This window comes from Mirounga angustirostris, unplaced genomic scaffold (genome assembly GCF_029215605.1).
Source record: "Mirounga angustirostris isolate CCGP_5_RB_7025 unplaced genomic scaffold, mMirAng1.0.hap1 SCAF_4, whole genome shotgun sequence".
Lineage (NCBI taxonomy): Eukaryota > Metazoa > Chordata > Mammalia > Carnivora > Phocidae > Mirounga > Mirounga angustirostris.
Window position 1 is genome coordinate 33,723,562 of NW_026991712.1, and position 14,392 is coordinate 33,737,953.

At 38.1% G+C, this 14,392-nt stretch overlaps 1 long non-coding RNA gene across 1 annotated transcript; it reads right to left on the bottom strand.

Moving 5' to 3' along the window:
- Positions 1 to 4,019: 4,019 nt before the first annotated feature.
- Positions 4,020 to 8,648, bottom strand: LOC123860499 (uncharacterized). Its single transcript, XR_006794691.2, has 4 exons — positions 7,082 to 8,648; positions 6,656 to 6,694; positions 6,051 to 6,143; positions 4,020 to 4,534 (listed from the first exon to the last, which is right to left on the bottom strand). It is a non-coding gene; the product is annotated as an uncharacterized LOC123860499 (long non-coding RNA).
- Positions 8,649 to 14,392: the final 5,744 nt, after the last annotated feature.

A 14,392-nucleotide genomic window follows, 5' to 3' on the forward strand; every position in this document is an offset into this window, starting at 1 on the left:
CAAACAATATGGTACTGGCACAAAAACAGACACACAGATCAAAAGAACAGAATAGAAAGCCCAGAAATAAACTCAGAATTACATGGTCAATTAAAGACAAAGGAGGCAAGAATATGCAATGGGGAAAGGACAGTCTCTTCAACAAATGGTGTTGGTGAAATTGGACAGCTACATGAAAAAATGAAATTGGACCACTTTTTTACACCACACACAAAAATAAACTCAAGATGGATTAAAGACCTAAACGTGAAACCTGAAACCATAAAAATTCTAGAAGAAAACATAGGAAGTAGTTTCTTTGACATTGGCCATAGCAACATTTTTCTGGATATGTCTCCTGAAGCAAGGGAAACAAAAGCAAAAATAAACTATTGGTACTACATCAAAATAAAAAGCTTCTGCACAGCAAAGGAAACAATCAACTAAACTAAAAGACAACTACTGAATGAGAGAAGATATTTGCAAATGGTATATCCAACAAGGGGTTAGTATCCAAAATATATAAACAACTTATAATCAAGTCAACACCGAAAAACCCCCAAATAATCCAATTAAAAAATGGGCAGAAGACATGAACAGACATTTCTCCAAAGAAGACATACGGATGGCCAATAGACACATGAAAAGATGCTCAACATCACTAATAATCAGGGAAATGCAAATCAAAACAACAATGAGGGATGCCTGGCTGGCTGAGTAACAGAAGTATGACTTTTGATGTCAGGGTCATGAGTTCGGGTCCCATGTGGGCTGTAGAGATTACTTAAATAAATAAAATTTATAAAAAACCACAGTGATATATCACCTCACACTGTCAGAATGGCTAAAATAAAAAACACAAGAAAAAACAGGTGAAGATGTGGGGAAAAAAAGGAACCCTCATGCACTGTTGGTGGGAATGCAAACTGGTGCACCCACTGTGGAAGACAGTATGGAGGTTCTTCAAAAAATTAAAAATTTCATTACTGGGTATTTACCCAAAGAATACAAAAACACTTATTTGAACAGATATATGCACCTCTGTACTTACTGCAGCATTATTTATAATAGCCAAGAATGGAAGCAACCCAAGTACCAAGTGTCCATCAATAGATGAATGGATAAAGAAGAAGATATATATATATGGGAATATATATAATGGAATATTACTCAGCCATAAAAAAGAATAAGATCTTGCCCTTTGCAACAACATGGATGGACCTACAGGATATAATACTACGTGAAATAAGTCAGGGAAAGAAAATGCCATATGATTCCATTGATTTGTAGAATTTTTAAAATCTCTTTTTTAAAACGATTTTATTTATTTATTTAGTGAGTGAGAATGTGCACACGAGTGGGGGGGAGGGGCAGAGGGAGAGAGATAATCCCAAACAGCCTGCACACTGAGCACAGAGCCCCACATGGGGCTCAATCTCACAACCCTGAAATCATGACCGGAGCCGAAATCAAGAGTCAGACACCTAACTGACTGAGCCACCCAGGTGCCCCATGTAGAATTTAATAAACAAAACAAATGAACATACTAAGGAAAAACAAACAAACAAAAAAAACAGACTTAAACACAGAGAACAAACTGGTGGTTGCCAGAGGGGAGGTTGGTAGGGGGGGATGGGTAATACAAAGGGGATTAAGAATACACTTACTGTTATGAGCACTGAATAATGTATAGAATTGTGGAATCATTATATTATACACCAGAGATTAATATAATTTTGTTAATTATACTTCAATTAAAATATGTATATATTTAAACAACAAAAAACAAGCTTTTTTTTTTTAAGATTTTATTTATTTGACAGAGACAGAGATAGAGAGAGCAGAAACACAAGCAGGGGGAGTGGGCAAGGGAGAAGCAGGCTTCCTGCTGAGCTGGGAGCCCGATGTGGGCCTCGATCCCAGGACCCTGGGATCATGACCTGAGCCAAAGGCAGACGCTTAACAACTGAGCCACCCAGGCACCCAAAAACAAGCATTTTTTTAAAACAAATTAATGTAAAATTATTTGGCCCTATTATTCAAAAATGAAGGCTCCTTAAAACATCTTTTTTTATAAGAGAATATTTCTAAGTGAAAGAGGGGGATTTTTAAATATTAGCCTCCTTGATGCCAATTCAACATGTGAACATTGAGATTTACAGACAAATTAGGGCATAATTATTTGCTCTCTTTCATAGGAAATTCAGATTCAAGTAATATCTTTCAAATTCTTACTATATGACAATTACTATGCCTAGTATGCTTTCAGACACAGTAGCTCATGTTTTTCTATGAGCCTATATGAAAGTCAACTTTTCTCATCTATTTTAACAACAGCCTACCCATGGTGAAGTGTGGAGAAGTGGCAACAGATTTAGCTGAGTAGATTAGGCCAAAACATAAAGTGCTTGCTGGGGGTGAAGTTGGGGGTGGGGTGGGCAGGGAGGGAGGCTATTAAAGAGAATGAAAAACAACCCTAAAACCACTGGAAGGCTTCGATTTGAAGGCCCAAGATAAAGCAAATGACAGAGGTGAGGTTTGGGGCTGAAAGAAGGATTGATTGAAAAATCTGGACAGAAAATAATTAAACTCCCTAGGCTCCTTTCTCAACCTCACAAAATCTGTGACTCCACATTCACCTACACCATCTTCTACCCAACTATGTACCCAAACATTTTTGTCAAGATACCATAGATACATGGGCACCCCAAACCAAAGAGGCTCTGGACTAAGGTCCCAGGCTTGGGGGTAAGGAAGGAAGATAAAGGGCTAAAATAAGAAATTAAGAACATGTAATGGACCCTCTCCCCTACTTTGGTCCCAGGACATAGGCACCAATACCTGTTGTAGTTGATTAAAATGTGTCCTCCAAAAATTCATGTCCACCCAGAACCTTAGCATGTGACCTTATTTGGAAATAGGATCTTTGTAGATGTAATTAAGTTAAGAAGACATCATACTGGATTAGGGTGGGCTCTAATTATCTACATGCAATGATCAGTGTCCTTAGGAGAGGCCACACAGACACACACAGAGAGAAAGTCATGTGGAGATGGAGGCAGAGCCCGGAGCAATGTAGCTACAAGTCAAGAACATCAAGGATTGCTGGGAGCCATCCGAAGCAATCAAGCATTGCTGGGGTCATCAAATACAATGGCTAATACTTGAGCCATCTTTGTTACAATACCTTAGCTTCTCACCTACTAATTCAGCACTATTTTGCTTTTTAATTACTTGATAAAAACAAAAATTTATTTTAAAAGCAAAAAGACTCAAGGAATAGAATATATATATTGTATCAAAATACCAGGCAAGCAGGATTTATAAACAAAGGAGATTTAGGGGATTTATACGTCTTACATATCCTTTTTCCTTGGTGCATATACAGCTTATTCTTTGTTTGGAAAGGGCACAGAAAAATTTAATGTACCTTGCTAACTAGCAGTAGACCATCATCATGGTTTGCTAATCTGAAGGCTGAGCCAAAGGCAGATGCTTAACTGACTGAGCCACCCTGACGCCCCTTGGTGAGCATTTTGCGAGTTAATATATACAAAGTTCTCAGAATAGGACTGGGCTAGAATGTGGGCTGTGAAGCTAGACTGGGTTTACATCCCAGCTCTACCACCTATGAGCTATGTGGCCCTGGGCAAGTTCCCTAACTTACCAGTGCCTGGGACTCCTCAACTGTACAATGAATGTGGCAAGAACAGTACCTACACCTCAGAGTTTTTATGAGGATTGAATGCATTATATCTGTAAAATGCTTAACAGTGTCTGGCAAATAAGCTTCTCCCCATTCTCTCTCTTTTCCTGGGACTCCAGCTATATGTGTTAAACCTAATCACCGTGTCCCATTTGACTTTTACTCTCTTTTCTGTGTTTTCCATCCCATTTTGTTCTCAAGTTTGAATATTTTCTTCTAACTCTTCTTCCAGTTCATCGTATCAAAAATAAATCAGATACGTGCATGTACTTTATTGTTCTAAAAGAAGAATTTTGTGCACTCAGAAAATAAAAGTAAGTATGTGAAAAATACTCTGTGCATGGCATATACTTGACAAATGTTAGCTGTGACGATTAACCCCTATGTAACATTAGAGGAAACCAAAATCTGGGGAGAGCAAATCACTTGTCAAGGTTGCACAGCTAGTGGCTGATGCAGCCGGGATTTAAGCTCAGAGTCCATAGCCTTAATTACTTTAATTATCACGCCACGGCTGCTACTGCCAGAAAAGAACTACCTTGATCTTGAGGGTGGATACTGCCTTTGTTATTGAGCATGTGTGTGTGTGTGTGTGTATTTTAAGGGCTTTGTCAGACTGGGGTTCGTTTCAACCTAATCCACCCTACCTATATCATGCTCAGTTGTGCTCAAAATACCTACCTCCCAAATAGAAAGCCTAATTCTCATCTGTCATTCTGTAGATGCAATCAGTGGGAGCTCCCACCCAGAAGAGATGATCAGTGAAAGTTCTCAAGCAAACAGCCTGTGATTCCAGAATTAACCTCATGCTGCTGCCGTCCTGAGCCCTTGGGCTGAGATGTGGTTCATCTGAGGAAATGAATGAATCACCATTTGTTGTTGTTTTTTTTTTAATTAGTCTTTAGCTATTTGGAGCAGTACCACTTTAAATAATTAAAGGAATCCAAAGGGGAAAAAAATAAAAGAAATAGTGATTACTTTCTTTGCTGATAAAGCCAGAATGTACCAGTATTGACTAGTTGAGAGAGAAAAGAGGAAAAACTTTCAGATGATTCTCTAGAAACAGGTCTGCTTAACTAAAGGGCAAACATAGCAGGAAAACAGATTAAAAACTGGAATGATAGACTACAAAGAAAGTTTAATTATTTTGTTCAACCATCCACTTCCCATCAAACACAGACATATATACATTATCTTCTTTTACAGTAAGTTCAATGATTTCATTCTCCAACCAACAGCACTTTTTTTGCAGTTTATTTTTCCCCTAAAATATCATATTCTATCAGCTCTCATGATCACATCTGCAGATAACTCCTGAATTTTCATGTCTTTTGTCTCACATTTGTTACTACTTCTTAAAAATAGCTGCATGCTTATCCTGCCATAAACCCAAATCAAATATAATTAAAAGTAAACACAATTCTAGTTCTATCTAGGATATAGGGAGCTGGAAATAATATTGTTTCCACCCTAACAAGAGAGAAAAAGCAGGATAATCAATATAATCATACCTTTTCTTAAACTTATCAAAGAGCTGGTATCACTGGACAACAAAGTGCTTTGAAATCCAAGGAAAGACAAAAACTTCCAAGGACAGAGAACACTGGCTCGCTTGTGGCAGAACATTGGAGGAAGAAACTCCAGATGCCATACAAGCAGGTAAGAAAAGAATACAACTAGTTTTTTCTTAGTAGACTCCATGCCCAATGGGGGGCTTCGACTCATGACCCCAAGATCAAGAGTCGCATACCCCACTGATTGAGCCAGCCAGGAATCCCCAGAATACAACTAATTTTTAAATGAATTGCTGAAGTGAGAGTCTGGTGAGAGTGTTTCGAATCCCTGCAAACTGCAGACACAAGGGGAAATCACATCCACTTACAGGCTCTTCTTCATGAATATCCACTGAGTGTGTATAATAGGTGCTTAATATATGTGTAGTGGAGAGAATATGGTGTCTGAACAGGGCCATTCCAGAGACAGGACACATTTAGAGATGAACATCAGACACACCTTGATGGAAAAAAAAAGTGACAGAGAACTACAAAGAACCTGAATATCATGTGCACATATGCACTTGTTTGGGAAGGAAGATAGAAGAGGCAGGAGGAGGACATGAGTTCTCACTTGATTTGACTTGGAGAATAAGGGTTTTAGGTATCCACCATAGTGTGGCTCCCTTTCCACAGTTTCCTAACATGAGACCTGACCATTGTTAACACTGTGAAGGGAAGATATAGAGGAAGACGTGTGAAATCAAGACTGAGAAACGGTCGAGAAGGAAGACAAAATTTGACAGCTGTTTACATGGTTGCTACCTTCTCAAAAAAAAAAAAAAAAGCCTTTATCCATCACCCATACTCACCCCCCTGCTCCCTCAGGCTTATATGTGCAAATATCAAATTCTGCCTTCATTTCCAGCTCCAAGTGTATGTTTAGGAAATTCTCTTCTTATTACCTGCAATATAGAGTATCTTGTTCTCCCCTTGGCCAAATGCCCACCTGAGTTTTTATCCTACTGCACTGCATGGGGGTAGGGCACTAACCAAAGAGCCAGGATAGTATCCCCAGGTTTATCTTATCTGGGTGATGGCTGTCCCGGGTGAGCAAGGTGCCATCTACTACTGACACTGGACACCGGTCTCCCATTTCTGAGATAGCACAGTGTCATATGCCCCGTTTTCCTTTTTTCACCCAATGTCTGATTCTACCACCAAGTCATTTCATTTCAGTAAACCTCCAAATTTTTTCCATATCCCCGAATCAAAATTTTATACTGCCTATGATGACCACCAGATTCAATTAGCAGCTTTGCTTTTAAAACAAGCCAACAACAACAAAAAAAAAACTCTTTTAACATGGAACCGGTCTTTGAGGGGAAGAGCTCTAAGAAAAATGTGTATGGAATTTCATCACACCCAAAAAAAGGAATTTTAAAGTAACCTGAATCAGAAGCAATCAAAAACTTACCATTGCTTGCCAAACCTAAATGGTAACATGATCCTCCACCTGTAGAGAAGAATAGAGCAATTGTGGTAGAAAAAGAGAGAATACAGAATTTCACCATGTGTTTCTTTGGTTTCACTTCTGACATAAGGAAAATTTGGTTTGAAAGAAAACGTATCTAAAAATATTTTACTTATGCTTCAGCTATAATTGAATTTCAGTGTGAATATATATGTATTTAAGTATTCAATAATATATATATTTAAAGTGCATTCTGACCCACCTCAGTTCATACTCAGAACTAGATATGGCAAGATTTGAAGAGTACTAGAAAGATCTCATATCCCTAAATAATCCTTTTTATACCTTGGGACAAAGATGTATCATAGTAGTCCCCAAGAAAATCTTCCTAGTAGTCCATGACCGGTAAGTTTCCCCATCACCACTTACCATGCACACCGTGGCCTTGTCCTTGTCTGATTTATTTGTATGTTTGTTTGTTTCTGGTTTCTTCTCCTTTCTGGGTCTTGCTGTCTCAGCCCAGTTAGTCACTTAGGTTTCAACAAGGCTTTGTTCTGAAGTGAGGAGATTGCAGGATACAAATTATCCCGAGTGACAGGAATACAGTCTGGCTTCTTAAAACAGCTTAATGATTTTTAACTCACTAAACCCAATTTTAACAGATTGTTACTCAAATTTCACTGTCAGGTCAGGTGGTCATTAAGCTCAGTTCTAGCCACCATGCGTTGTCCTTGGTCCCAGCTAAACACCACTTTCTCTCTGCAACCTCCAGATACTGCTTGAGCAGTTGACTGTGGATTCCTTTCTAACTCTCTTCATCAAATTTCCCATCTCAAGATCCCTTCGGTCTGTTCAGAGGAAGTGGTTTAAGCTGCTATTTCCTCTTTCCGAGCCTTTTCTGGATACTTATCTCTATAAGGCTAATGTACTTCTCCCACGGACTCCACTAGCATATCCTTCCAACCTCCTATCCCTGCTCTAGTTTTCCATTTTTCTGGAATTTTCCCCAAGTGTCTCTTTAAGTAACTTCTACATTTCATTTTATCCATCTTCTTCTCTCACCGTTATACCTCCAGTACTTCCAGAGACTTCATCCTTTCCCTCTTGAGACGACATAAAACCCATTTACATTTCTATTATTCTTACCTCCATATGGACAGGAGTACTGTACTCTTAAATCCATACATTCATTAGGGAAGGGTTATCTTTATTTATTTATTTATTTATTTATATGGATTTTATTTTTTTAAGTAATCTCTACACCCAGTTTGGGGCTCAAACTTACAACCCCGAGATCAAGAGTCACACGCTCTACTAACTGAGCCAGCCCAGTGCCCTGGGTTCCCTTTTTTAATCACAACTGCTAATCAATGAAAACTTTGTTAGCAAAGATCACTTTACATCTGGGCACCTGACTGAGACAGGAAGGCCCTGTCACAGGTCACAGACTAAGGCCTGCATACAGAGATGCTGAAACATTGCATGGAACAGTGCAGTAATTCATTAAGGTTCCAAACAGGAGATAGCTCCGAAATTTAGGGATGAAGTTAAGGAAAGGTTAGCTTCTGATACTAAAACTGATGGAAAGTGAATAAGACTGCATCTGCAGAAATGACTCATTTGAAGTCATTTATAAACATGTCCAAAATAGAGCCATTGTCTCTTAGTCCAGTTAAGAAAGTCACTGGGTTTCTCAAACACAAAAACAAAAACAAAACTGCAGTCTTGTCAGTGATATTGCCAAATGCCTCAGATTTTTGTTGTGCTGTCATAACAGAAGGAGGGCTGGAAGTCTGCCTTAGACCTAAGAAAAGGAAGGCAGGAGACCAAGCTGATGTTAGGTTTATCCAGCCTCCCCAGATGGAAGGGCACTTTGACTTCAGAGGGCCAATGTCAATTATTTAGTTAGAATATACCTAGAATAGAGCAGGGGCAAGCTACACTTAATTTTATAAAAATAGCGAGTAATTACATCTAACTATTTTTGTTGTCATTATTTTCACCAAGTGTTGCACTAGGCAGAAAGAACTAGGAGGAGAGGAGAGGAATGTCATGGGTGAGGAAAATAATGTACATTTAGTGCCAGATAGGAAAATAAATTACTAAATGGAAGTTTCAAGAGAAATACAGCTCAGGGATGGGTGAAGAGAAAGGAAGACTAGGAGAAAGGCAAGGCTGACTTACTGATAAGAGGAAGTCAGGATGAGGCATAATCACAAGGGAGTGCATTTACAGATAAATGCTGAATCTGAATGCTTGAATGAAGAGGAAAATTGGGAGAAACGTCCATGGAGAGCTTGCCATAGTAAGCATTTTTTTTTTCCAAATGAAGTTCATACTTTGTAATGTCAAGCAATTGAGGGGTAAGCATTTAAAACCAGTCAAAGTAGGAGATAGGGAATGGAATGTGATTAGTTGGATTTATTAAATCAGCTATCAGACATATTGCAGAAAAGCTGCTAAAACTTTGTCACTTAATATAAGACAAATAAATTCAGTGTTTCCCAAATTTTGCTCTTTGGTTATTTACCTTTATCATCTTTGCTATATTCTCCTACCACCTATACTCTTCAATGTAATTCTTTAAAACAGCTCATGGAGTTCTTTAAAACAGTTAATTAATAATATTTTTCATACTTTAGTTTCACCCTAAGCAATGGTATCTATGACACCATGAGTTTGATAAGCTAGTTAGATATTTTTCTAACACACATTAACATAAATGCATAACCTTAAAAATAAAATCTCTGCATCTGGGTAACGGCTGAAATCAACCTCTGCACTGCTGGTAACACCCAGACCCGTTTTGAGAAACCCTAAGATAGGTATTGCTTGTCCACAGTAATGTTGTGGTTTGGTGTGTGAGAAGGGAAGTGTTAAATGCTCTTACTTTTTTTTCAGGCTCCTTCTTGCTTTTTGAAAGAAAGTGTTAAATGCACTTACTTTTTTTTTTAGATTCTTTCTTGCTTTTAAAAAGCAAGAGAAAATAAAACACCATTAACTCCCTGCTGCTTGGGATGGCTCAGAGCTTAATTTTTAAGTTATTAAACTCCTGAATTACTCAAAGTGTAATTCGGCGTTTGCCTCTGGGCTTGAGATTCATGGAAGAGCAAGATCTCCCCTAATATGGAAGGAACTGTGGGTAGAGACATGTAGATAGAATGATGTTCCTGGATACTCTGAATATGCTTTTGTCCAGGCTACGACCCACCAAAGAGAAAAGCTGTACATGGGAATTAGCGGTGCACCTCTTAAAAGACAGAACCTCTTTGGGGAAGGTCAACTAATATTTATACATGAGTACCCTCCTTCTATGAGCTGAGAGGGGCAGGTGAAGATCCATACTACCTGGAACCATCACATGCACTTTTACTGTATTTCTACCAAAATGCAGCACCAATTTATTCTCCCAGTGGTTTTACCCCTAAGGTAGAGAAGTTGAAGCAAATAGCCAATGTTGGCCTCTGGGCAGATATAATCTCTATAAATCCTGAAACTGCCATTCTAACTGATACAGCAACCTCTTGTGAGTTGTTAGAATGAAATGAATGCCTCCTAAACTTGAACAATTTCTTAATAAGTCAAAAATAATTTCTCAACCTGCAAAGCTAAACATCTACGGAGACTAGCCATAAAAACCACTCACATCTGGGATATAGGCTGGTCAGAAGGCTGTCTCACTGTGTTTGAAACCTTAGTAGGTACAATAGGTACAAACTTAATCTCTAGTCCAGTTTTCCAAAGGCTGGCCCTGCTTTGGATAGCATTATGAGGGCATCCTACTACTCATTTCAAAGCTGTGTCTAACATCTTATTGGTGGAGGCTCTGCCTTGATATTCAGTGAAAGGTATTAACTAATGGAGCTGCTTAAGAAATGAAATTAATTTGTGTGACAGCTAAAATATTTTGAAACACAGCAAGGATTGGTTTGTGCTGTAAGCCTTCATTTGGTAAGAAGCTTGGCGTCATGTTACAGAACCATCTGCCTATCTTCCAAGGGCTATGTTGACCTTCTTATTAAATTGTCTTTCTCTCACTTAGCTCATCAGTTAACAACCTCTGTTAATTAGATGCTAAGAGGACAATGTGACGTCTAGGTAGCAGAATCTAGGACCAACTTCTAATTATATAGTACTGAAAACAAACAGTCTTCAGCATTAGATAAGCTCTACTCTGGAGCAGGTTAGTACGTAAACTTTATTGCTTTTTACTTTTGTTTTTAGCAGTCACGCTGTGCTAACTTCACAAAAGCATTTGATGCTATAAAACTCTTAGAAGAAAACACAGTGTGGTAAATCGTCATGACCTTGGATTTGGCAATGGATTCTTAGATATGAGATCAAAAACACAAGCAATGAAAGGACAAATAAGCTGGACTTCATCAAAATTAAAAACCTTTGCGCATCAAAGGGCATTATTTAAAAACTGAAAAGAAAACCCACATAACTGAAAAGAATATTTGCAAATCACATATCCAAGAGGGAACCTTTACCCAGAATATATAAAGAACTCTTACAACTCAACAATGCAGACAAACAACCCATTTTAAAAATGGGCAAAGAACTTGTAAAGACATTTCTGTAAAGAAGATATGCAAACAGCCAACAAGCACATGAAAAGATGCTAAACATCATTAATCATTAGGGAAATGCAAGTCAAAACCACAATGAGATGCCACTTTATACCCACTAAGATGGCCATAATAAAAAAACAAAAGGAAAACAAGTGTTGGTAAGGATGGGAACAAACTGGAACTTCTGTATATTGCTGGTGGGTATGTAAAATGGTGTAGCTGCTGTGGAAAACAGTGTGGTCCTTCCTCAAAATGCTAAACACAAAACTACCATCTGACCGAGCAATTCCACTCCAAGGAACATAGCCAACAGAATTTTAAAAAGATACTCAAACAAATACTTGTACATACATTTCTATAGCAGCACTACTCCCAATACCCCAAAGATAGAAACAACCCAAATGTTCATCAATAATAAATGGATAAGCAAAATGTGGTAGATCAATACAATGGAATAGTATTCAGCCATAAAAAGAAATAAAGTACTGATACATGCTATGATGTGGCTGGACCTCAAAAACATTATGCTGAATGAAAGAAGCCAGACACAAAAGGTCACATATTGTATGACCCCATTTATATGGATTATCCAGAATAGGTAAATCCATAAAAACAAAAAGCAGATTGGTGGTTGTCCCAGGCTGGAGGGAGACAATGGCGAGTGACTGCTGAATTGGTATGGGATTTTCTTTTGGGGTGATAAAAATGTCTGGAAATTGATAGAGGCGGCAACTGCACAATATCGTGAATGCACTAAATGCCACTGAGTTGTATACTTTAAACTGGTTAATTTTATGTTATGTGAATTTAACCTCAATTTATAACAAAAAGCAGTTGGTGATTGTTATTGAATGATCTGACATGCAAATTTGGAGCCAGAATCAACAGAATGCAACACTGTTATTCATACCCATGGTGTTTGATGATGTATATAGCTCACTGAACTGAAATAATTTTCCAAAGAATCATAAAAGGCTATCTTTTCAGGGAACCCTTTTATGACTGTGTATGTTCAAAGTTTAGGGGCTCTCTGTTAAATAGCAGTGTAAATTATTTAGCTTTGTTCCCCATAACTGATGGAGAATTGGTTCAGAACAAGTGACACTAACCTGAACATGACTGACTATCTGAAGTGACTGGGAGATCATGGGGAACTTGAGAGTGTCAAATGATGATGCTGATAGATACACGGCATTGCAGCTGGCTGCTTAGAAACTACACAAGTGTGTCTGTCACTCTGGGGAGTACTAATCAGAACCAGGGGGAGTCGAAAGGAGAAGTGCTTTGGAAGACCTGTACATCTTTCCACTAAAAACAGATGAGTCTGCCAAGAGAGCATGTCCGATTCCCAGAGATACAAAATTGGGGTAGAAAAAATAAGAATACTTACAGAGAAGACATGCTTTCTACTTTATGGAAGTCAGTTTCATTTCATTAACTTGCACAGAAAATGACTTGATTTGAGTTATCTGCACTTCTGATACAAAGAGATTAACTTTAAATTTTCTCCTTCCTGGTCTGTAATTGGCCTCATTGACCGAACTGGTTAAAAGGATGATTCTTGAACTGTGTTACATACACATCTTGATAATGTGCTAAAGTTTGCAACACTAAACTATCCCCTTTGGAAAGGTCCAGCTTACTTACTGAATTGAAAACAGCTTATAATGATTAGTACAGATGAAACAATCTCACCTAAAATAGACAAGAGATAAAATGGAAAGTATTAACATCGTTTAGGGTGGGGGTGGTTCTCAGACTGAAATTCAAACCAAACCTTGTATCAGTTAGGGTCTTTTCTTGGTTGTAAGTATTCAGAAAATCAAACTAACAGTGGCTTGAGTCAGTAAGGATTTATTTGTCTCATTACAATCAGAAAATCTAACAGTGGCTTGAGTCAGTAAGGATTTATTTGTCTCATTACAATTAGGAAACAGGAAGTTGTATCTCCTTTCTGAATGATGTCATCAGAGACCCTGGCCCTTTCTATCTTCCATTCCATCACCTTTAGCTTAATACGTTGGACTCATGGTCACAATATGGCCACCACAGTACCAGACGTCACTTTCACATTTAAGGCATAAAGAAATTGGTGAGGAGGAGGAAAAAAGGGTAGCACCAACCACATCTGTCCCTTTATTAAAAAAGAAAAGCTTAAAAAAAAAAAAGAAAAGAAAAGCTTTCCCAGAAATCTCACAGTAGACTTCTGTTTATGCCATATTCGCCAGGACAGATTCTCATGGCCACCCCCAGCCATAGGGAGGTAGAAAGAAAGTATTTCTTTCTAAAAAGCTAGCATTTCTAGCCTCTCTAGTGGAAAACTGGGAATGGAGAAGAGGGAGGGGAATGTTTTAGACTAGTAAAATTTCACTGTTTGCCATGCTTTTCCTTGTACAAACATGAAAGAGGTTCTTAGGTAAAGAAATAAAATAACTGATTTTATGCATAATAAGAAGAACCTGAACAATGTATGACTCCTATTTCAACTCTCCTAATGTACAGAGTATGAGTTGTTTATGTTTTCACTTCATCTCAGAAAAAAAAGAAAACTAGCATTCTACCTTAAATGATGTGTGGCCTTCAGGAACTAAGAGATCTTCATGCATATTGACTCATTTGGTTTTACTACATCTAAGAGAAGGACTTTGGGGGTGGCGGATGAGGGAAAGATGGGAAACAAGCTATATGATCATTTACTCACTTAAATTTAGAACTTTAAGATTCCTGGTTTGAAGTTCAGGATATTTGGCAGGTACTTTTTCTCTACTATTCTTCCTCCCCTTAAATGCCCAATTAAACACATATACTTCACACACACACACACATACACACACACACACACACGATATAAATAGTTGCCACCAGCATAAGGTACGGAAACAATTCCCTAAATGTTGGCATGAGCAAAGGAAGGTTGTGACTGAATCCCCAATGCCCAGGAAAAGAGGGAAATTATTATTTTCCTAGGGAATACAATCTCTTTTAAGTTACCAGATCTGAAAAATGAATTTATACAGCAATATTTCAGGGAACAGTGGTCAGATTTATGATGACATAAAATTCATTCAATTTTAGAGGAAAAAAAATCCAGCCTCTTTGTTATCTACAGAACCTATCTTACCCAACCAGGCAAAATAAGCTTAACCTTGACAAATTTTCTTCCTGC